Below are 23,699 nucleotides of genomic sequence, written 5' to 3'. Positions count from 1 at the left end.
TGCAGACGGGAATGCATAGGACATACAAAGTGGAGAAGGCGCCGGATCCTCCCAGTCCTTGCATGATGGGCTCCGAGGCTGCCCCAGCCTCTGCCCCTGACAGGACTGCATGGCCACAACACGCAGGCTGAGTTCCCTCCCTGCCTTCGCACACTAAGTAGCCAGGCTCGGAAAGGTGCTATCTACGCAAGACTGTGTGCTCTTTGAGCCAAATGAGCTCAACAAATGCAGTCCCAGGAAAAGGACAGTGGCCCCATGGCTTAGAGAACACCTTAACTCAGGAGACAAAGAAAAGGCAGTTCAAAACGAAAATATTCATGATGCTGGAGGCAGGCAGCCTTGAGGGGGCCTTGCAGGCTTCCTCATACTGGAGCCCCCACCGGAGTGGGAGAGCCGTGAGAGGACAAGGATGTGTTCCCAACTTGTTTTGCTTCTGCGTCCATTCCTGCCACAGAGAGGGCTTACTTCTCACCCTTAAAAATTCCAAGGCAGAGATGGAATGAATCCTGACTTAAGGTTAAGAAGACTTGGGGTCTAGTCTTAACTGGTTCACTTATTTGCCGTGTGACCTTGGTTGTGCCATTTATCTAATCCGAACCGGTTACACTCCTGTAAAATAAGGTAATAACAACTCCTCTTCCTGCCCCCATCCCTGCTGGGAAGATTAATTTAGCTGGCGTATGTTAAGAATGCTACAGTGTACAAGTGACACAAATTCTTATTGTTGTTATGCTGACTAAGCACTTGGAATAAACTCATTTACGTCACTTGAATCCTTATCTCACCAGATTAATAAACTGATGATTAATAAACTGAGCTGCATTTCTGCAAAAACAACGCACAAAGGAAAAAATTATTTCTGAGCCTACACCATCTTGGGTCTGTTTAGGAATGTGATATGTGTGTTTTACAGCATTCCCAGGAGCAAAATATATGAGCCTGGTCATTTCTTATTCTAACTTATACTTCTTTTTTATTCCCTACTTAGTGAAATTCTAAACGCTTATAAAACATGTAATACAATGGATAATTCAGAGAGCGTGGAAGAGACTTTTAGAAGTATGTAGCAGATTATAGTAGAAAGGGGGGGGGATATATTTGACCTGTTCATGCAGGAAAGCATAATATTATTGAAAACCAAATCCTACCACCACAAGTGGTTTACTCCAGGAATGAATGATGATTAAACATCTGGAAATCTAGTCATGTAATTCAGTACATTAACAGAGTCAGAAATCCAACCAGATGATTGTCTCAATAGAGGTTAAAAAAGCTCTTAATGGGGCGCCTGGGTGGCTCAGTGGGTTAAAGCCTCTGCCTTCAGCTCAGGTCATGATCCCAGGGTCCTGGGATCGAGCCCTGCATCGGGCTCTCTGCTCCACAGGGAGCCTGCTTCCTCCTCTCTCTCTCTGTCTGCCTCTCTGCCTACTTGTGACCTTTGTTTGTCAAATAAATAAATAAAATCTTAAAAAAAAAAAACTCTTACTAAGATTCAACCCCAGTTCATGAGTTTAAAAAAAAAATTCTAAAAATGGCACTGTATCAAAAGCATATTCAATGAAATCAGAAGCAAGACAAGCATATTTGCTATTACTTCACCACTAAGAACTCAACCATGTATCAAAGATCTTGAATCAGGCAACTAAACAAGAAAATAAAGGAGGTGCAAACATGAAAAAGGAATACCTAGGAAAATCAACTGAAAAGAAATATTAAGGCAATTAAGGCAATAGGTTGGTCAGACACCAGGTGATCACAGAAAAACTTTTCTACTCACAACCAACCAGTTAGAAGGTGAAAGTATTCAGAATGTGTGGTGTGCGTGTCCAATTTCTAGTAATAAACCTACTGATAGAAGTGAAGCTGATATGTAAAAAAATGTCATAAAAATTTAATGTAGGACATGAAGGAAGTCATAAACAGGTAAAATATCAGAAACTGGATGGCGAGACTCAATATTATTCTGTGAAATGAATGTGTTTCCTATCAAAATCACAAGATTTTTTACAGAACTTATCAAACTGAGTCTGCAGCCCATTAAAACTAAAAAAAAAAAATGTGTAAGATCAACAAAATTTAGAAAAAAACTAATAAGGAGAAAAAGCATCTAGTCCAGATGTCAAAACATATTTGAAAGCTATAAGACATTTCTTAAAAACTCTGAAATGCAGAGACTCGATAATTGACAAAAAAGCCACTGAAACAGAAGAGAAAACCAAATAATAGAATAAAGCAAAAATCAGAATACAGTTTATGCTAAAGGTAGCATATTATCTCAGTAGGAAAAGAACAGACTTTATTTAAAGATGCCAAGTCAACTGACATTTATTGAAGAAAAAAATAGATCTGTACCTTGCATGATACATAGAAATAAATTCTACAGAAAATAAAGAGATAGAACTGAGGAGAAAAATTATACAAGTATTAGAAGAACACACCAGAGAATTCTTTTAATATTAGGATAAGGAAGGCCTTCTTAAATAAGATAAAAATCCACAAATAGTGTAAGTGATTGAAGGATATGACTATCAAACATTTAAAGCTTTTATTCAACAAAGCATAGATATTACCTATATAAAATTTATACATTAGTTCAAGGTTTTCCTTGATTGTCACATTTTCTGCACTACTAATTTTTATTTCAGAAAATATATCTATTGGATTTATAATGTGGGTGATGCAAGATACACATCCATATAGCTCACCCCATTCCCATCAGTCCTCAGTTCCAGACCCTCCGCTCAGAGATATATAAGAATTAACTAAAGTCAGAAATGCAACTACTTAATTCCCATTTCATTCCCATTTTATCATAGAGAGAGATGGGCTTCAAACTAATTAAGACTAATTTAGAACAAGAAAAAAAAAAGTAGCAAGAGAGCATTCAGTCCTGTTAATGGGGTCCCAGTATTCCGGTGCGGATGGGTCCTAATGCCCCTGGGAGCTGTATTTGTGCAAGTGGCTGGTGGTGCACCCCTAACCATTGTCTGGGAGCAGAGAGGATTAACCTGAGGATTAACACTGGTATGGTGCCCAATTTTTTTAGTAAAGGAAAAAGTTTGATTCTGGGAATTACAAAAAGGCAATGGATTTAATCTCAACAAAACGTAGGGCTGGCTCTTCTTCCTTCTGTAGGTCTGGATTTCTGTTTTCTCCCAGAGGTCCCCAGCTTTGGAGTTTGCAAACCAGCCCTTCCCGGAGACAAAGGTTTTTTCCTGACCCACAGCCATCCCTGCACAGGGTCCAGCCAGACCAGCAACACAGCCCAGACAGAAAATGAAACTTCGGGAGACACAGGACAAATGATGGGTCAAGGGCAAGTGGAATGGCTTATTTTTGTAAAGTACCATAATGTTTATTTTATTTCCAAATGCTATATAAAGCCCTTCACTTCTTACTTACTGCTTTTGAATCTTTTCATACCAATACTGTACAACAGCCAAAGTGAGAAATTTTCTGTCATTTTTCAAAATTTAATATCAAATTTGTTTGTTTTATACAAATTCCCAACTCCTCTGCTTTAATGTATTAAGTAACACAAATGTCATGTTCTACCAATTAGCAAACAGGCTTACTAAAATAGAAAACTCTCTGTATTAACCTTATACATTTCCTGCAGGCCAGAAAAAGATGAAGTAGTAGAATCCAAATGTTTCTAAATCCACAAGTCAGTGTGATGCTAATTAACTAAACTGACAAGCACAGAATATTCCAGGTGAAGAGTTCTATTTAAGATGCTAGATTGGCTACACTATCTGTATAGATGGTACTCATAAAAATTAAACAATTAAAGATGCAGTTTATTTTTAGCCCGGAGATGGCATCAAACAGTTCTAAATTCATTTGGAAAGGGCACGGAAAATACAGACTAAGAAGACTGGACTTTTTAATATAAAGTTAAAACAAGTATAGGAAAAGAGAATTGTGGTACATTTAGAAAGGAGACTTGCTGGTGTATTAAGTACGCATGTCTCACTCTGCCTCCTTCTATAATCTCATTGAAGTAACCCAAAGAATATAAAAAACAGGAAAAGTTAAATCTTTTAAGGAAGTTAGAAGGGGTCATATTCATATACCCAAACTCTCAAGGCTTTCTATTTAATAAAAGAGCAAACAGTACCTGTCTGTGGGGAAAGCTGACCATACAGGAAGATGCCAGGTACAGGAGAGCAAAGGGCTCCAGCAGGAGCTCATTAACACCCAGAACTGTGGGGCAGCCCCCAGCACGGTTTCTAGAAGCATCCAAGCAGGGAGGCCCCCTGGCCAGGAAACCCTCTAGTGTGCACTCCCAGTGTGCCCTTGATCCTGACCGTCTGTGCCACTTGCCGAGCACGGGCCCCTGTCCCAGGCACCCCGGGGTAGTGAGGCAAGAATGAAAAGGAAACTCATCAGCACAAAGCTGAGCCTCCTTGCAACCAACGCTGTGGCTCTCACTCTCTCCTGCTACTCCAGGCTGCGGGACTTCGGAGCAGGTGGTAGAAGACGAGACAAAAATGATACCTTCCTTCTTTTACCTGATCCTCCGAGATCCTCATCTGTGTCAGTTATCAATTTACTGTCAACTCCAAACCTACCTCTCTCCGTTCTGCTCTGTGATACCAGAGCTGGACCCTGTAAATATCTCCTTTGCCATCTGGTATAATATTAGGCTTTGCCAATAGAAAAAGCTAGGGGAAGCATAGTGGAAAGAAGGGCTTCCCTTCCTAGTTCCAGTGTGCTGTTCTAGCTTCTAAGGCACCGCCGCCAGGTGTGCGAGACCCAGTGGTACAGATTTTCCAGGGGGTTTCTCCAGGACTCCAGTGCACATCATCCCTATGGACCAGCTCCCCGCCCTCTGGCACGGTGGTGGGGGACTTCCTGTTTAACAGCTGGGACCCGCAGACTTTCCAGCAGGGGCTTCATGTGGAACAGGCCTGGTTGGCCAGCAACCCAGGGAGCTCTCCACTGCAGGCAGCAGCAAGCCCAGCCGTCCCCATGACATCTGATTCTCAACCTCCGTGGGGCAAGAGGGGATCCATCTTCTGAATTTTAGCTCCGTACCAGGCCCTCAGGCCTAGAGAACACCACTCCCTGCATTTGCCATTCACCTGTTCCTGAGAATCCTGCTTTACCCTTTTTAGTACTTAACACTTTGAACCAGTTAATGATACTTTACATTAAATTGTCTCCATTCAAATTCCCACGGAGGTCTGTCTCCTGGTGAACCCTGTCTGATGCACTGTCCCAACACTTTATTTTGCATAAACACAGCAGCGCCTTTCTAGGACTGGACAATGAGGGAAAGACCAGAGAACACAGGAGAAGATGGTTTTTTAAAAAAGGCTTTTAAGAAGATGTTGTCAAAAGAAGGAAGTAGCCGTGAAGGATCAGAGTCAAAGCATGCCTATGAAATAGTTTTACTTCAAGAGCCAGGAGAATATTTTTGAGAATTTGCAATGTGTCTTTTCAGCAAGACTTAAGTAGGGACTTCACATATGAAACTGCAGAGCAAAGGCTCATGAAGAGAACAGCTAAGAGCAGTACAGGGATGGAGGGGCGCCTGGGTGGCTCAGTCAGCTGAATGTCTGACTTTGGCTCAGGTCATGATCTCAGGGTTCTGAGATCGAGCCCTGCATTGGGCGCCCCACTCAGTGAAGAGTCTTGCCCCTCCCCCTCTCCCTCTGCCCCTCCCCCTGCTCATGCTCACTCTCTCTCAGATAAATAAATACAATCTTTTTAAAAAAGGAGAGACTAGTACAGAGATGGAAAACAGACTTGCCAAACTTAAACAGACAATTAAGACAAAGAAAAGCAGACTGGATTCCAGGAGAGAACACATACTAATAATGCCTTGTTTTGAAGGAAAAACAACACCAACAACATAAGCATCGCAGCAAGAAAAAATAAAAAGTACTTGCAAAGATAGTTTGATCCCAGACTTCTCCTCCACAATACTAATAACTAGAAATAAAATGAAGCAACAACCACTGAGCTTTGAAAGGAAAAGATTATGATGTATCATTCAATATCCTATAAAGTCATCACTCCTGAGTAAGGGTAACAGTAAAAATCCTCAGAGTGTTTGAAGTCAGAAAGCATTATGCTACATATTCTTCCTGAAAACAGTTCTCAAAATACCACCAGCTGGTAAAGAAAGGATTGGAAATGAAAAGCTCAAAAATGGAGAAGCCTTATTAGCATAAAAGGGCTGGTTGTGAGCAAAAGCTCAGAAACTAAATGTTTCATAATTAGAATTAAATGTCATTTATAAGATTATATAAATGTAAAGCCAATTCTTAAAATTGCTTTTGAATTAAAAATGCAAACTATAACAAAAACAGTAATTTCCAAATTATCATAAAGGTCTCATTCTAAATTTCCAGTTGCAGGGAAGTAGTTCAAAAGATGCTATATTTCTTACCTTATGCAAGTGGACAAAATCAACAGAGTATTTCACTCATGATTTTGATAACTGGAGAAAAATCTGTACAGTGTTTAATTATAAATTAATCTTAACCTAAAAATAGGATTTATAACTTCCAAATCACAAAAGAAAGAAAGGCAAAGAAACGTGTGTGTGTGTGTGTGTGTGTGTGTGTGTAAAATAAAAAAGACTAATATGATACCCCAAAAATGTTATGTGTTTGAGTGGTGGATTTACAATTTTTTTCCTCCTTCATATTTTTCTGAACTTCCAATTTGTTTACGATGACCAAGTCTAATCTGCATAATCAGAAACAAAATAATAAATATTAGAAAAAATCCTGGGCCTCAAAGAGCAAAAATTTCAAAAGAGACATTCCTATCTGTCATTAATTGCACAGTCAAGCTACGTGCTCTATAGTTGCTGCCATGACACCCAAAAGGAGACAGAACAGTCATATGGAGGAGTCTTGAAAGAGAGTGCTGTCAAAGGAGCGTTTTCTTTCTTGACTATAGGGTTTCGGGGTTTTTCTGCTGTGTGTGTGTGAGTGTGTGTGTGTGAGAAATATGTCTGTTCCACTTCTCTCCTCCATGCAGATTTGACCAATTAAATCAGGTTTGACCATTGATTAAAGAATATCAGAATAAGGGATTTTAGAAATCATCTATAATCCGACCCCCTCCATCTCACTGAGAGAGAACTAAGGCCCAGAAAAATAAATGGCTTGTTCAGGTCCAGCCAATGAGTTAGTTCCAATAAATGTATGGGATTAGCAGAAATACTATAAAACTCATAGTTTTATGAAGCCTTGAGGGCCTCGGATAAGGCTCAATAAAAATGTCTTGTTGAATATGTAGGAACTTGCTGAGCAGAGGAGATCTCTAAGATACCAGCCAGCTCTAAAACTTTATGATGGAGGAATTAATTGCCTACTTTGTCTTCCAGATTTTGAGACTTGCAGGTTGCTCCTTGGGGTCCCCTTTCAGCCTCTGGACCTAAAACCACTAGAGAGGCTCCTCGGCTGGTAGCTAAGCTTTTGGATCAGCTCCTCGGCCATTCAAAATCCCAGGCTCATAAACCTTCCAGCTCTGATCCCCAGGGGAGAGCAGGGTTGCAGATAAGATATCTCCATATAAAAATCACTAATAGATTGAAATGCACATGGATCTACAAGCACAATGAAGTCCTAGTCCCTGAGCGCATAACAGTCCATGATGGCGTTCACAGATACTTACTGTCTGAAAAACCCAGTTTCTTGCTCACCTATCTGTCAATACTAAGTTATTTTTTCCCCCGAAGATCAAAACTTTTTTTTGTTTGTTTTTAACTGAATGCCTACTTGATATTGAGACAGAAAGTACCTTGCAATAAAATCACGTGTGAGGGGTGCTTTTTGGTCTATGGTGCATACTTAGAGGGAAATTAAGCCATTAAATTTACTCGAGAGCCTTTTATAGCTGTTTTGCTATTTTGCCAAAGGTCTTTTATGAAAGATTTGGGAATCGTTCTAAAATACCACAGTGGATTTTAAAAGACAAGCCAACTCCAAGGACACTATGCCTTTTCCAGTGAGCAGTGGAACTCTGAATGTTTCCATCTGGGAGGGGAAGCCTGTGGATGACAGGACATGCTCCAGCCATGTGTGACAACATCACTGTCGAATCCAGGCAGGGACCCAGGGAACATGGAACCAAGGCTCCCAGCAGCCATTTCAGCCACCATCCCACTGGTCCAGGCTGAATTTATCTGAAATCACGACTCAAAATGTTATATATATATACACACACACCAATCCACACCACAGTACTGCATATGTACATACAGTTTACATATTGGGCCTGAATCCTGTCCTTACTATCTCTGCCAAGTTGAGATTTCACCGCTGAGACAGCTTTAGAGAAAAGTGTTTCAGATTCTTCAGTTAGCTAACCCCCTCATTATAGGAAGATTCTATATAGATCCATTCTGTGCTGAATTCCTCTCTCTTGAGTATAACAATTTAATGGATAATGACTCAGGATAAGTTCAGATTTGCTCCAGGGAAGAATAATGACCAAACTGAAAAATAAGGACTATTTCTTGGGAAATTCTGTTTGTTAAATAAGATCTCTCAGATACCAAGGACTATATCCCCAGACACAAGGCTGTCTCTCTAAACCCTCTGGGACCAAAAAGACCCAGAGGAGGTGGTGGTAACTGTGTGTGTGTGTGTGTGTGTGTGTGTGTGTGTGTGTACACGTACTCACCCACTCAGGTGAGAGTTTGGGTGGAGTTTTAACTCTGCCACAAATACTCAAATTCTCATAACCCAAAGCAAGGAATCAGCACTCACATATTTAAACAATGAAGTAATCAACTAATTAATCTGGTGCCAGTGAGTCTCCAATTATTTACTAGGAAGCTTTTTACAGTTCGTCCTGGGCCAGCCAGGGAAGCCCTGCTAAGACAGGAATGAGCCTCACAACATGGCGGCAAGGTTACCCCTCCCCCCAGCTTCATGGATGTGGACTTCAGCACTCAGAGATATGTACATGTACACTCACAGAAAACTGGGATCTTTGCCATTGTTTTTTTTTCTTTTCACCACTGGGATCTTTCTTCTTCCCTTAAAACTGGCTTGTGATGCTTTGACCAATATTATGCAAAGAGATCTGTGAGGCCTTTCAATTTCAAAGCATGCTAATAGACCAAAAGCTCCCACTCAGGAATTAACAATTGTCACAAAGCATTCCCTTGAATTTCAATCAGGAGACAATGCATTACAGGGAGGCAAGGGCTTCAAATGCCTATGGGTACATTTCAAAGGTACAACGTGATGGGAAATATTCGTGGCAGATCTCTATGCAACCCCTGGGCCAATGTGAATAAGGAAATAAAGTCATAAGTACTCACCTTTAATCAAAATCTTGCAGTTTTTCTTTCTTCAAGGTACAGTCTAGAAATGGTCTGAGGGAAACAGCAGTATCAGTAAACCGTCCTCAAATCAAACCATACTGGCTTTGCCAACACCAAGTGCTGGGGTTGGATTAGAATAATGGTTTGAAATGAGCTATTCTTCATTTATCCATGACCCTGAAGTCTCTATCAGAGTTTGCTTCCTATCTTGGACCTTACATTGTCACTTTTAAGAGGAATACACGGGTATCTGTAAAGTGTGAAGGAACAGAGGACTGTGCAAAAAGCCTAAGAGAAAGCTGCCAATACGGTTACCTTCTAGAAGCTCTTACTACATGTCTGCTCCGGGGACAGCTGGAGCCGATAAAATTCACTTTTCCCTTTGTCATACTCCTTGGAACCCAGAATTTCTAACCTGGCATTTTTACTCCTTGGCAAAATTACTAAGGTGGCTTTATAATTCCTAAAGTTCTCTCTTAAACATATCTTTTTAAAAGTCATCCTGAGAGTTTCATAAAAGCCACATGAACTCATCCATCACAGACAAAGAGATAATACAAGATCAAGAAACACACCTGAAGAGGAAAAGTACAGACAGCATTCACCTGCCTTGGTAACATCCCTGCAGCCAGCGAATGAAGCCAAGAGCTCTTGCAACATAAAGGATGGAGCTCAGTACATACCCACCTGCTATGTCAACCGATCGTCCCAGACACCAGAGAAGGCCAGGCAGGGCTGGGCTGGGTTGCCTTCTCTGATCGTGGAAATAGTCCCCTCATCCTTTACTTCCTGTTCTGAGCCTCTCTTCCTGTTCTGAGTTCTTTACTGCATGGACTGCTGTCAAGCTACTCATCTTCTCTATTAGAGTTCACCTTGATCATAATATCCAAGCTTGACTATTTTCTGAACATGGGCTCACACACAACTCAGAGCCCTCAAAGACGGACCCTCTTCTATTCACGACCACTGCAAGGTTTGGGCGGTTATGAAAAGAGCCAGGCGATGAAGCCTTTAGTTGGTAATCACACAAGGACCAACATACAATGCTCCCATGTGGAGGGCGGGTAGGGTTCCATGGCAGGTCCGTTCTTCCACGACAGTGCAGCCAGTGTCTTCAATCCACCAGTAAAGTTTGGGCAATAATGGGTTAACTTTCAGGCAGCAGAAAGAGTTTTCTATAAAACTTAGAGGGATATTTTAAATAGCCATTACTGAGCTATCAAGATTTAGTTCCTACGTATGAAATACATTCACTGTAAATAATACATGACATTTTTTTCTCTTTACAATTTACTGAGAAGTCTAGCCAAGCATGAACTTTTTTTTTTTTTAATGACATCCTGCTTATTACAGAGATTTCTACACATTACAGAGAACTGGCTTTCTAGACAGGACGGTGCCCTCTTGTTGTCACATCACTGTGATGTTGTTGTGATTGTTTAGTTTCTTTCTTCTAGAAAAGTGAATTCAAAGAGAGGACCTTGTGATGTACGCTAGCAGCCTAACGAAGCCACACTCGTTGTCTCACAGTTCACGCAGAGCCCCAAATAGAACTGAGAGCCCAAATTAGTAGTAAAATAACTTAAATAAAAGCATATGCTTTAGCCATAGAGCATGATGTGTGCGGTTACGATCCTTTTTCGCTTGGGTTTATTGCTTTGTTTTGTCAAATATCGGCCCCTTAAGGAAGTACCTCTCTCTCTCTCTTTTATATGGCTGCCAATCTCCAATTTGGGAACCAGCTTTATAAGCTTGCAACCACTACGTTTGTGCTGCACACCTGTTCCTCTAATACCCACCACCTGATGTCTATAGCACAGCAGAGACAGAGATACATCTGTCTGCAAAGATTTACAAGAAGGATCACTAGAGTTGGCCTTGCATGAGAGCAGTGATGGGGAACCTTCATCTAAATACAGGATGCTTAAATCGGTGGTTCTCAAGCTTCAGCATACTTTCAGATCACCTGGGGATTTGTTATACCTTCTGACTGTCAGGTCTTAGCTCATGAGTTTCAGAGTCAGAAGATCTTGGAGGGGGCCCAGAATTTTTGAGTAAGCACCCCAACTGTCATTCTAAAACATTCATGGGCGGCCATACTTCGGGGTTCACTGGGTAAAGGAGTCTGCATGTCCACTCCCCGGCTTAAAGAGCTGATAGACTCTCACGGTATGACCACAAGGGCAAACTCACTGGCAAATACAATACACAGCCACTAAGGGGAAACTCGGGGTGGTCGTAACACAGCACTCTTCCCCAACCATGACCAAGGCAGACCAGCTACAGGGTAACATAACATGGTCCTGGTTGAGACTGTAAATCATGGAGCCAGACTGCCTGGGTTCAAGTCCTTGCTTCACCAAGGACTTAACTTCTCTCTGCTTCTGTTTCCTATTCTCTGATATGGGAAAAATGTCAAGCATTGGCCTTACAGAATTGACGGGGAGTGTCAAGAAATGAAAACAAGCAGAAGACAGAGAGCAGCACCTGACATGCAGGGGTGCTTAGTGGTTGGGGTATAGTTAGGGATGGAAACCCCTGCTCAAAACAGTCACTGAAAAAATAACGCGTAGAATCCCATGATACAAATTGAGAGCCAAGGTACAGGTTTCCAGTTTTATTTACTTAAATCTGCACATGGAGTGTGCTGCAGTCACTTCCCCCTGCTCTCTGGCATTTCTATTTCCACCTCCCCTCTAGCCAGCTGGTTCTTCCTCCCTCCTCAACCCCGGGGATTAGAATCTTCTTGCTAGTTTACCTGTCAGGCTACACCCAGGCAGGTGATGGGCAATGGTGTGAGCCAGGAAGACTCCAGAGGAGCAGGGTCATTTCAAAGTGGGTCCCCAAACTCTGCTTGCTTTCAGAAGCCATGACTTAGTACCCTCATTGGGGCTTTGTCTCAGAAATTCTAGGAATTTGGTTATCTTTTCTGAACACTTATTTTCTTAGCCTTTTGCGGCTCAAATACATCTGAACACACTCATGCTCTCCTTCAGATAGGGCTTTCCAGAAGGCTGATGTTGCCAAACCCTGCACACTTGAGAGACTCAGTCACATCCCTGCTCTCCATCATTCTTCAGTTGTCCCTCCCTGAACTCTTTCCCTCCTTTGTCAGATTTGAAGGTTCTATCCAACTGGACTATATTCTCTCGTGGCTCTGTATTTTAGAAAGTGATCCCTGAACACAGCGTAGAATTGTTGTTTTCCCTATTCCATTAATTTGGAAATGCCATCACCACGAAGAGCCATGTTTGGGGCTCTACCCCTGTACCAAGACCTCTTCCTAGATGGCATTTCTTTAAATCATCAACATAGGACCCAGTGTTGTGTTTCAGGCACCTGGTCTCAGCCCCCTGTGTCACCTACAAAGCAACAATGACCTCAGTAAATGGGATTTTGCCTCCATCTGGCCATGGCATTTTCAGCAAACCACAGAATCTACAGCTAAAGCCAGCCTAAGAGGATCATCTACTACAACCTTCTGGATTTTCCACAGAGAGAAACATAGGTTCTTGTTTAAGAGACTTGCTCAAAGTCACACAGCTGGGAGGCAGCTTCCAGTTTTCTGGTTGCTCCAGCAATCTTTCCACCAACACTGATTTCCCAGTGAATATAAAGAAGACATACTCATGAAAAAATATATTTGACACGCCAGGAGGATGACAGATGATACATCAGAACCATTCTCAGGAGGGTCCATTCTCAGCACTACATTAATTTTTGCCTTAGTAAAAAAAGGAAATATACTTTAATTGTAAAATATGTTTAAAATACAAATAAACAGAAAGAAAAAAATGTTAACAGTCTGCTGTATCTCCACCTAAAAATAGCCAATCATACCCTGGACATTTAGTATATACCGTCCCAATGTTGTTTTTCTAACGTGGATGTGTGTACAACAATGAAATGATGCCACACATGCCATTTTATGACCTGCCTCTTTTGCCTAAAAATATAACGTGCCTTTCTTCTCATACTGTCAAACTTCCTTCTTCTTCGTCATCTGTACCACCTGCCAAGTCCTCCACAGTACAACCAATCTCCTTTTCTTGAACATTTCTGGTTTCTCCCAAATTTTTAAAAATTATCAGCAACTTTGAAATTAATACCTTTCTAGCTAAATTTCTATGCAGACCATGCAAAACTCATAAGGATGAATTCCTAAAGTTGGAACTGCTGAGACTAAAGTATGCACAGTAGTGAGGCTTTCGGTAGGTGCCGACAAATTGAGAACTATATTTAAAGGAGACACTGACAAACTGGAAGGTGTCTAGAGGATGAAAACCCAAATGTCTATTCAACATGTCCTCGAGGCAGGCTGAAAGGTCTGGGTGTGCCTGGCGAACTCAGGCAGGAAGATAAATTCCCTCCAAAGGGAAAGGACTTTTGTTTTCCTATCTGCTTCCTTGTTTCTCATTTAAAGCTGAGGTAACAATGTCAGGGGACACCATGGGGGAATGAGGGTCCCTGTGTTGTGTATAGGTGGCTGCATCCCCGCTTCTGTGCTGTGCTTCGTGTGCTGGGGCTGGGCTGTGCAGTCACACTCTTCCTTGCCAGACCGCACCAGGGGGCTCCCTGTCAGCTTCTGCCTACAGGGAGCACGAGAGGAAAGCCACAGGAGGGGCAAGGCTGGCTCCTTCCACGATCTTCTGTTCCTTTCAGCATCACCCCAGGGGCGGTTCTCCATCTTGACAGCAGCAAGTCGTCTTACTTCATTGTTCTTCCATCACTCTCAGACCCAGCCTCGTCCGCACAGCTCCCTCCTCAGAGATCTGGTTCCTAGCTCCTGCAACCCTTTTCTGAGCTCCTAAGTTTTCATAATTCTGACCTCTTCCTCTTGTTCCCATCTCAAGGGCTGACAGCTGCTCCCTCCCCTTCTTTACCTTTCCATTTTTCTAATATCTAGTTAATAGTTCTTTATACTGGATTCTCTCTATTAAAATGACCGGTAGGATTCTAGTGTCTTTAGTGGACCCTGACTGATATGGTTCCCTATCACTGGAGCTGGTAAGTTGAGAAGGAATAACCTCATGTCCAGGGTATTATAAAGGCAATTCCTGAACTGAGAGAAAGCTAAGCCAGATCAGTAGTCTTAAAAGCACTTTTGTCAGTGCAATCTTTTTCACAAATATAATCTCATGCCCAACTCAATGTGTACTATGTAACAGCAGAGGTGCTTTGGCTGAAATGGGAGTACGGAGGATTCTGCCCCTTACTTGCCTGGCCCCACTCCACCAGCAGATTTGCAGAGCCCTGTTTCCTCCTGCCTGGCCCCATCATTCCATGGAACTCGGTTTGGTAGACCCCAGTCTGACAACCACGAATCCACACAACTTGAGTCCCTTTCCAAATCTCATGATTCCGGAACTATGCAATTCTTCTTGCTTGGTCCAGGGCTCTCTGGACATCTACATGGCCTCAATAAGAGTTCAAGCAAAACAGAAGATCTGGGCCACCCCATCTGGGGTGCCTAGTAACTACCTGGCTGCCCCATCTACAGCCCCCTCTTTCGACCACAACCAAGAGATCCCTTCTAGCCAGGCTGGGGTAACACGGTGCAGGAACAATTATTACTGAGTCACTTCCATACCTGCTGTTAACAATAGGTCAGCGTTTTTCATTATGAGCCTCCTTCTTTCAGAGGTTTCTAACATGATTTTAAAAACCTGCTCTAGCTTAAAGTTTGGCATGAAAGTTCTTGGCCCCAGGCTGTACTTTCTTTCAGTGAAGCTACCAAAAGTGTGTTTAGCTACTTTAGAGCTCAGAGAGAGCACTGAAAAGTCCTGAATAAGAGAAATCTGAGGTTTGAAATGCCCCCTTTCCCCCTCAAAATCTATTAAGCTTCCATTTCCTTAAAAAAAAAAAAAATCCAGGTGATTTGCTCAAAATGTAGGCTTTCGCTTTCCGTTATTAAATTGAACCAGGCCTTTGTGATACTCCAACTATTTAAAGATAAAAGAGTTTGATGCAAACAAGATATTTCATATTAAAGGTGTCTTCCCACATCCATCTTCCATTATAGTTTGGTTTTAGCTTACATCTTTACCTTCTTGATTCCCCCCGAAAAGAGGGTCACATGGCTTTTGAAACACATCCCAAACTGTACATTTTGCATAGGTGATATTTATAACCTGCAGATACTTTTCCTTTACATCTTCTCTACTACTCTCAAGAGAGGTGGTGAGTGGTAAGTATCAGAATTAGTCCCTCTTCGTAGAAGAAAAGATTGAAGCTAGAGAACTTGCTTAAAATCCTGGTCAAGGCCAGACTAGGAAGCAGACCGCCCCGATGCCTGCCCTGTGCTTGCTCAGAAAGGGACGCTGCCTTCCTAACGCCTGCTGCACAAGCAAACCAGAGCGAAGACAGAGAAAAGTGGAGGCCACCAGTCCAGGAACGTCTGCAAACTGGAGCAACTTGTCCTGATGGGGTTTCCCTCTCCAAGGAAGTTCCTCCAGCCAGGGCGGGCTCAGGCAGTTCCAGAGTCCTCCCTCTGCTCTCCTGCTTTGCAGACACAGTTTGGATCATGACCAGGAAAACACCTCTATCCCCACACTTGTCCTCAGTGCTAGGAAGGGCCTGTGCTCTGAAGAAATCCAGAGAAATCCGGACTGAAATCCTAACTTTACCACCCACAGCCAGGGGCAGCCACCAGTTCCACCTCTGACAGATGAAACAAAAACAAGAAACAAAACAAAACAAAAACAAAAAGCAAAAAAAACAAAAAACCAGCCCAGTACCTCAAAAGGTTTCTGTGATCAGTAAAGACACCCAGCACACTGGGGTGCCTGCACAGCTCAGTCGGTCAGGGTCCAGATCCTTGATTTGGGCTCAGGTCATCATCCCAGGGTCATGAGATGGAGCCTCACGTCGGGCTCTGTGCTGAGTGTGGAGCCTACCTGAGATGCTCTCTCTTCTGCTCCTTTTGTCCCCCTGCCTCCACTCATTTGCTTGCTCTCTCTAAATTAATCAATTAATTAATTAAATAAAAACACCCAACACACAAGAGAAATTCAACAACTATAGCTGTGATGAGCAAACATAAACACTGCCACCCAAAAACAAAACAAAACAAAAACTTAAAAAGGAAAGAAAAGAGAAGAAAAAAGAAAAAGGTAGGTATTCAACAGATAGGAAGATGCTCCTCCCTAAAAGATGAGAAATATGCAGGGTCACTTAAGACTACAAACAAGGACTGTGTGGGAAATACCGTTGGAAAAGTGTGCAGGAATCTGCTGGCTTATAAGACCTGACGACTCTGGATATGCCGGCCACCGCGCAACCCGGATTTATGGTTCAGCCAGTGACTGTGGGCTGTGATTGCTGGACCACCCTGTCCTTTCTTCCCATTCCAATATGTGTCACCTGTCAGTTTACCCATTTATCTTTCCAACAACCTTGTGTTCTTGAGCATCTCTTGGATGTCCACTGCATCTCAGCATCGTGCTAGGCACTGGAGATACAGAAGAAAGTAAACTAGGGCTCGGTCCAGGGTAAGCTGTGGGGATTCACCTCAAATACACAGTCTAAGGGGCCTCCAACTCAGTAATCAGAATAAATAACATTTTGATGCAGTACTTTCATTAATCAACATCAACATAAAAAAATATCGAAACTTTAAATAAAGACAAGATCATGAACAGGGCTGTGTTGAGCCATACTAGAGCTGAAGCAAAAGGGAAAACCAGTAATACTGACCTGGTCCCATTTTAAATTTTTATATGTTATCCATCATGGGGTGTTTTTTGGAGGGGTATTAAGATTGATCACTTCAAATATTACACTAAAATACTATTAATCTGGATTAATGAACTTTTTTTAAAGATTTCATTTATTTGACAGATAGAGTGAGCACAAGCAGGGGGAGCGGCTGGAAGAGGGAGAAGCAGTTTTCCCGCAGAGCAGGGAGCCCGATGTGGGATTCGATCCCAGGATCCCAGGATCATGACCTGAGCTGAAGGCAGAGGCTTAACTAACTGAGCCACCCAGGCGCCCCTAATAAGCTTTGGCAGCCCCTCAGATTGCTGGCTCTAATCTTGGCCCTAAATGGGACAGGTCTAATAGTCAGCTGAAACCTGAAATGTCCCCAGCGTCACCATGGGAAGCAATCCAGAGGCATGAGAGATCTATCATGGCTGAGAAAGATCAAGGGAGGAGCAGACAACACAAGGCTAGTCAGGAGTGATGCCCCAAACCGGGCCTGCTTCGGGCTCTTCTTCACGCCTCAGCCACGCAACCTTCACACCTCTTTCACCCCTTGACAGTGGGAGGTGGTTCTGTTTACCATTCACAGCCCTTGGCCACACACAGTCCCACGAACCAACCAGGTTTCCGCAGGCAGGTGTTCCACTCTGCGGCGTGTTGTCCCAGTCTTGCCCCGGCTGGCTCTTGGTTGTGATGGTTGAGTCTGCTCCAGGACCGTGGGAGCACAGCGGTTCCCTGAGCTGTGCCCAGGGTTACTCAATGGGCTTCATACTCACTGTGGTCCAAACACTCAAATCCCAACATAGACATAGACTACCAGTGGCTGTGTGGGGACATGAGTGCCAGACACAACTGGCATAAACATGACCCACTTGATTTCTTCTCAAAATACTCTAAAGCATCCGGTTCCTATCTCCCAGGCTTACCGAGGCAGGGCTCTGCCCCGTCGACCCTTTCTACTCTGCCGCATGTTACTGCTGTAAGCAAGTAAGTGAGCCCTTGATGGCAGAGGCTATCAGCTGTTAATTCATCAGACTACATTCCCCAGCCCCCCTTGCACCTACATTGGGCCATGTGCCTCCTTTGTACCCAATGAAGGTGAACAGTAGGGACTTGCCCATTTTCAGACTTTCCATGTGTAATCCTCTCTTCCTTTGCTCCCCATCTGGCTAAATGGAGAGAGAAAACCATAGACTTCCAGAATAATGGAGCCAAGGTGGACAGAGCATGGGTCCCTGAATGAAAGCAAGGAGAGCCCCCAACTAGATGGAAATAAACTTTGACTAGAAACTTGAAAATAAGCTCACTGACATCTGGGGGTCTGTTACAGCAACTAGCCTATCCTGACTAATATCTTCCCCAACTAGACTACAAACTCCTCGCTGGATGGCTCTGTATCTGATGCGTCCTCGTCTTCTCAACAGAGGGAGAGCACAGAGTAGGTGTGCAATATAATCCTGCGGTAATTAGGCACCTCCATTTCCCTCTTGAAGCTACCATAAAAAAGTACGTCCACCACCATTACCAGTAGAATGACTTATCATGAATCGCTCTCCATCTTATTTTTATACTGAAAATGAAGGCAAAATATTCCTAGAAACCCCTGTTAATTGTGATCACGAAATAGAGTGATTTCTGCTTCTTAAATGCCACTTTATAATCAGCTAATAATCTAAACATAAACAAACACACAAAGGCAAAGGATGGAGTCAGAATGGGAGCCCCAGACACATCCTTGAGTTTTCCTCTGGAAAGATTTCTAACACGCCATAGCGTCTTAGGATATGTTTCTGCTCTGTGCATATCACAGTTGACATCTTGTCAAAACCAGGGGAAATAATTGCATCCCCGAGTAAGAGGATCATGCAAGCAGCAATTTCAATGTGGCACTGCTCATCAGCACCGATTTACTAACATCTTACTGTATACAGCCGTGCGTGGCAGGAGGAAAACGTAGATATCCTCACCAAGGGTTAGGCATAAAAACAAAATCTTATGCTTCCAATTCAAAAGAAGAAAGAACAAAGGAAAAGAGAATAACATAACAATTGGAGTTTCTTCTTCTTAGAAATAAACTTTAAAAAAAATCTGAGTACTAGTCTGCTCACCTCCATTTGAGATGAGTGGACAAGGCATAAGCCAGACTGCTTAGGTCTTGAGGGAGAAGAAAAACAACCTATCTTATGAGGTTATGAAGCTAACACCTCAGCAAGCCGCAGGCATGCTACTCATTTATTACACAAAACCGAAATCTTCTGACAGTCCATAATTACGTGCTGAGAACTCTAATGAGTAGCTCTGCACCAGAAGGATTCACAAAACTTTGATCAGTGTCCCGAGAGACAGCGGGTCAAGATAAGCCTTGAAATCTGATTAGCATCACCCATTCCCATCTAGCATTCTAAAAACAGTTTTCAAGCTCTCCATTCTTCACCTGGATATTTTGAAAACAATTTTGTCAAACATCCTAGAGCAATTATAAAAAAAAATTATCAAAAGTCACTTCTGGAACAGACTTAAGATAAAGTTTATATAATTTCCCATGTACAATTCTCCATACCTTTTTGATCCTAAGGCCATGATCATGAAAAAGTTACACTGTAGGGCTCAATGCTATATACTATATTAGATGGAAACTGGTTATCATTTTTTATCTTGTCTTCTGCAAGCGAGCAAGATTTTAGAAGACCTGGGCTTGAAGTGGTGATGTGTTTATTTTTATTTATTTTTTTAAGCAGAATCCACAGTGAGTGTGGAGTGTGCAGGGCCCAAACCCACGACCCCAAGATCAAGACCTGAGCTGAGCTCAAGAGCCCAAACTCCAAACCAACTGAGCCACTCAGATGCCCATGAAGTGGTGATGTGTTTAAATCGGCCATCCTGGGGCGTCTGGGTGGCTCAGTGGGTTAAAGCCTCTGCCTTCGGCTTGGGTCATGATCTCAGGGTCCTGTGATCAAGCCCTTCATCGGGCTATCTGCTCAGTGGGAAGTCTGCCTTTCCCTCTCTCTGCCTGCCTCTCTGCCTACTTGTGATCTCTGTCAAATAAATAAAAAAATCTTTAAAAAAAAATAAAATAAAAAAATAAAATGGCCACCCTCACACCCTTTTCTCTCTTCCCTTTGGTTTTAAGACACATGAAGCAGGGAAGAGAAATGTGATTTAACTGAAGCTAAATCATCTGGAGAAGGAATGGAACCCATGCTGATGGTATCATCAGTTTGGTTCAAATGAGAGGTGTGTGTGTGTGTGTGTGCATGCACGTGTGTGTGCAAAATGAAAACACAGCTGCCCTCTGGTCCCTCTTAGTAGGGTTAGAGAAGGAAAGGCAAAACCAAAATGAAACAAACCAGATACTACATGCCACCACCCCAAATGCCTGCATGCAAGGCAGATATCACTAATCAATACCCCACTCTCTCCCACTGAGCCCCACAGTCTGTGATCCTTACCACAGCCCTCTCCACACCGGCTACCTGGCACATGGAATTGGGATGCTAAAGTGAAATCCAGCTTCCAGCTCTGAGTCTGTCCGATTACCAATGAATGTTTGAAACGGAAAAGATATCAGAGTTGCTCAACTCCCCTGTTTACAGGTAAAGAAGATGAGCAAAGGAGATGTTAACTGACTTTTCAAAAGCAAAACAGCCAATCCACAGGGATTTTTTAATTGAAATCTTCAGATTTTTAAATTACTCTTTCTTGGTATGATTTATGCCATTGAAGGCATGTACAACAAGGTTCAAGAATAAAGGGATTTCAGCAAGCTGTCAGGTCTATTCTACAAACCAAGACAAACAAGCAAACAAAAATCCACAGCAGGAAGTGTAAGGAGAGCTGGAAAATCATTCTCAACCTTGAAATGCGTGCAAGGCAATCGGCCAAGCTTCCTATAGACCCTGTCTCCTGAATCATTTGCCTACATCAACACTGTCTGGTATCACTTACTACTTCAGGCCAGAAATAAAAGACGATCCATGTAGAAATTACCTCTAGAGAAAGAAACTGCCTCTGCTGGACTGTTCTGGGCTCACACCACTTACGGCCCAGTCCCATCTGACGGCCCACTCCCCTTCAGGGTGTCGAGATGGAGCCACTCGGGGCTCAGAAGCTATTCAAAGTCTGAGGTCAGGTTTTTCAGAACAAAACAAAACTTTTCCAGTCCCAGTTTAATAATGATTATTCTGTGTTTTTGGCTTAGTAGCATTAAACACCCAGGAAGGAGTCCTCTGGGAGGGAGAAAATGACTATGAAGCCCTTCAAACCTCTGAGCTATCATCTTCCTTCTCCCTCTCTCTCTGACACACGTGCACACACACACACGTGCTCACACACTCCCCCCATTCCGAGAGGAGCCCCTCCATCCTCACACTGAGAGGAGCCCCTGGAACACCCTCCATCTTGGGGTTCCCTAAGCATGAAGAACTCTTGGGAGCAACGTATGTGCGAGAAGAGGGAAAAGAGTGGCAAACTGCTCGCGCTGCGAAGCCAAAGCCTCCAGCAGGTTCTCCGTGGTGGAGGAGAAGCAGCCACGGGGAAGGACTTCACACAAGGAGACGAGGAGGAGCAGCTGGGGAGGAGGTGGAAGTGGGTGACAAAGACATGAAGCCAGAACAGAGCTGTGAGGAAGACGGGGAAAAAAGGCTGAGCAGCCGAAAGCTGGTGGTTAAAATAACTCGTGGTAACAGAGTGTTCTTTGTTACCACACACTGCTCTTTGTTACCACACATTACAGAAAGTTATAAACAACAGAAGCATGCCGTACACTAAAGCTGCTTTTCAGGCTCCGGGCTCCGGTGACCTCACAAACTCCCTGGCTTCCCCCTTGTGTAGACGGATGCTGTTCCCAGGACCCCAGGTTGGGGCTGTGGCCATTAATCTCGGCATCTCCACCGACCCACGGGCATCTTCTCTACTATCTGGCATCGTGCTCGTTGCAGAGACGCCTTTTGCATTCACACGGATGCGGGTCAGAAGGATGCAGACAGGGCTGGTCCCATCTGTGAGGAAAAGGGACTGCCGAGGTCTACAAGCAAAGGGATGCAAAACTTTTCTGAGGGAATTAAAAAAGCCCAGAGAAAATGATCTCATTTGGGTCTATACATAAAATTAGACACTCAACAGCAACAAGAAAACAGCTTGCCTGGGAAGACAGTGGACAGACATAGCCCAGGCTTCAGCGCTAGGAATGGATGCCCCGTGATGGCTCTGGGAACCTTCTCCCGCCCCTGCCCTGATCACCATCTCTCCTAACTGCCACCCTTCCCTCCCTCATGTGGCCTCTCATCTACCAACCGCGGGGGGGCAGGGTGCGCTAAGGAACATTCTGGTGGGAGGAGAGACAGTACGCCCAGCCCTACTTCTTCCCATGATGCCACGTGACAGCCAGTGGAGCCCATCAGGTCACCTCTGCCCCCTCCGAGGCCTTCCCCTCTGACCTTTCCTCCTCACCACATCATTCATCTCTGCCCTCTGGAGCCAACACGGACACTCTCACTGGCCGAGCTCTCTCGCAGCCTCCACTCCCCTTGACTTCCCAGTCAGGGTGGTCAGACACTAAGGGGCACTTCCTCCTTACTCAGACTCCCCCTGTTGTACGGCTCTAGACCACACAATCCATCACTTTTCCTCTATCACTGAGGGCTTTTTAAAGGCCCACTATTGGAGAGCTGATGTTGTCCCAGGGTTGCTTTTTCTCCTTGTTTCTTACTCTGCATCCTGAGAACGCTCGGTTTCTCACTAGACTGCGGGCAAAGACTACGGACAAAGGCTACGTCTAACTCATCTTCGCGTGCCCCTTAGCAGGAGATCCCAGATCCCGAGCTGGGCATGTGCCTGATCCGTTTCTGTTACCCTCAGAGCCTGTCGCTTGTTCTTCTGTGAGATCTCTCAGACCTGTTTTCTCATCATTCCCACTGCTGCCTTCTCATTTCATCCTGGCCCAGGTTCAGCCCAAGTTATAACCTAACTAACCCCACACTTCTACCTCCTTCCCATCCGCTCCACGCCTCAGAGGACCGCCAAAATTATCCTTCTGGAAGACAGTTATGCCTCATCTCCCTACCATGACCATACTCTTTGAACTGCTTCCCTTCGCCCTTAGTGGCGTGGTGTCCAAATTGTGCAGGATGAGAAATTCGGTGCCCCTGATAATTTGGCCTCAACCTCCAGACATATCTACCACTGCCCATATCCGACACCCTAGCTCTGCTGACCAACATACATTTTCAAGCTTCCCTTTCTCTGAGTATGTGGTTCTGCGGGCCAAGGATTCACTTGCCTCTCCTTCAGCCCAGTGAAACCCACACCCCCAAGTGCCAACTGGAAGATCTGGGTCTCCGTGAAGCAGCCCCAGCACCTCTCTAGGGCGTGAGTCATGACTCCCTCCCCGAGTTATCAGAACACTTAGTCCGTTTCTCCATCCTATCACTAAACATGTTACAGCCCAAGTCCTACCTGTAGGCATTCCACACTGTGAACGCTCAGAGACCAGAGTGCTGGTCTTGGTATTTCCAGGACTTAACACAGCACCCGGCACGTTCGTGCAATGTTCACTGCACTGAGTTGAAGGCAATGAAATTTCAAAAGAACCGATCAGCAACAAATCTTTCACAATTAATCACACAAGGGAAATTGTGAAAAGTGGGTGTCTCTGGAAAGAAAAAGTGGTGGAATTTGTCAAGAGACAGACCTACTTTCCACC

General features: G+C 43.8%; 1 protein-coding gene across 3 annotated transcripts in view; it reads right to left on the bottom strand.

Moving 5' to 3' along the window:
* GLIS3 (GLIS family zinc finger 3) overlaps positions 1–23,699 on the bottom strand; it is a 493,142-nt gene that overhangs the window by 230,203 nt on the left and 239,240 nt on the right. The window lies entirely within an intron of this gene.

The sequence above is a fragment of the Lontra canadensis genome, unplaced genomic scaffold (genome assembly GCF_010015895.1).
Source record: "Lontra canadensis isolate GAN:19392208 unplaced genomic scaffold, GSC_riverotter_1.0 scaffold31, whole genome shotgun sequence".
Classification (NCBI taxonomy): domain Eukaryota; kingdom Metazoa; phylum Chordata; class Mammalia; order Carnivora; family Mustelidae; genus Lontra; species Lontra canadensis.
This window is presented reverse-complemented; position numbering and strand designations above follow the sequence as displayed.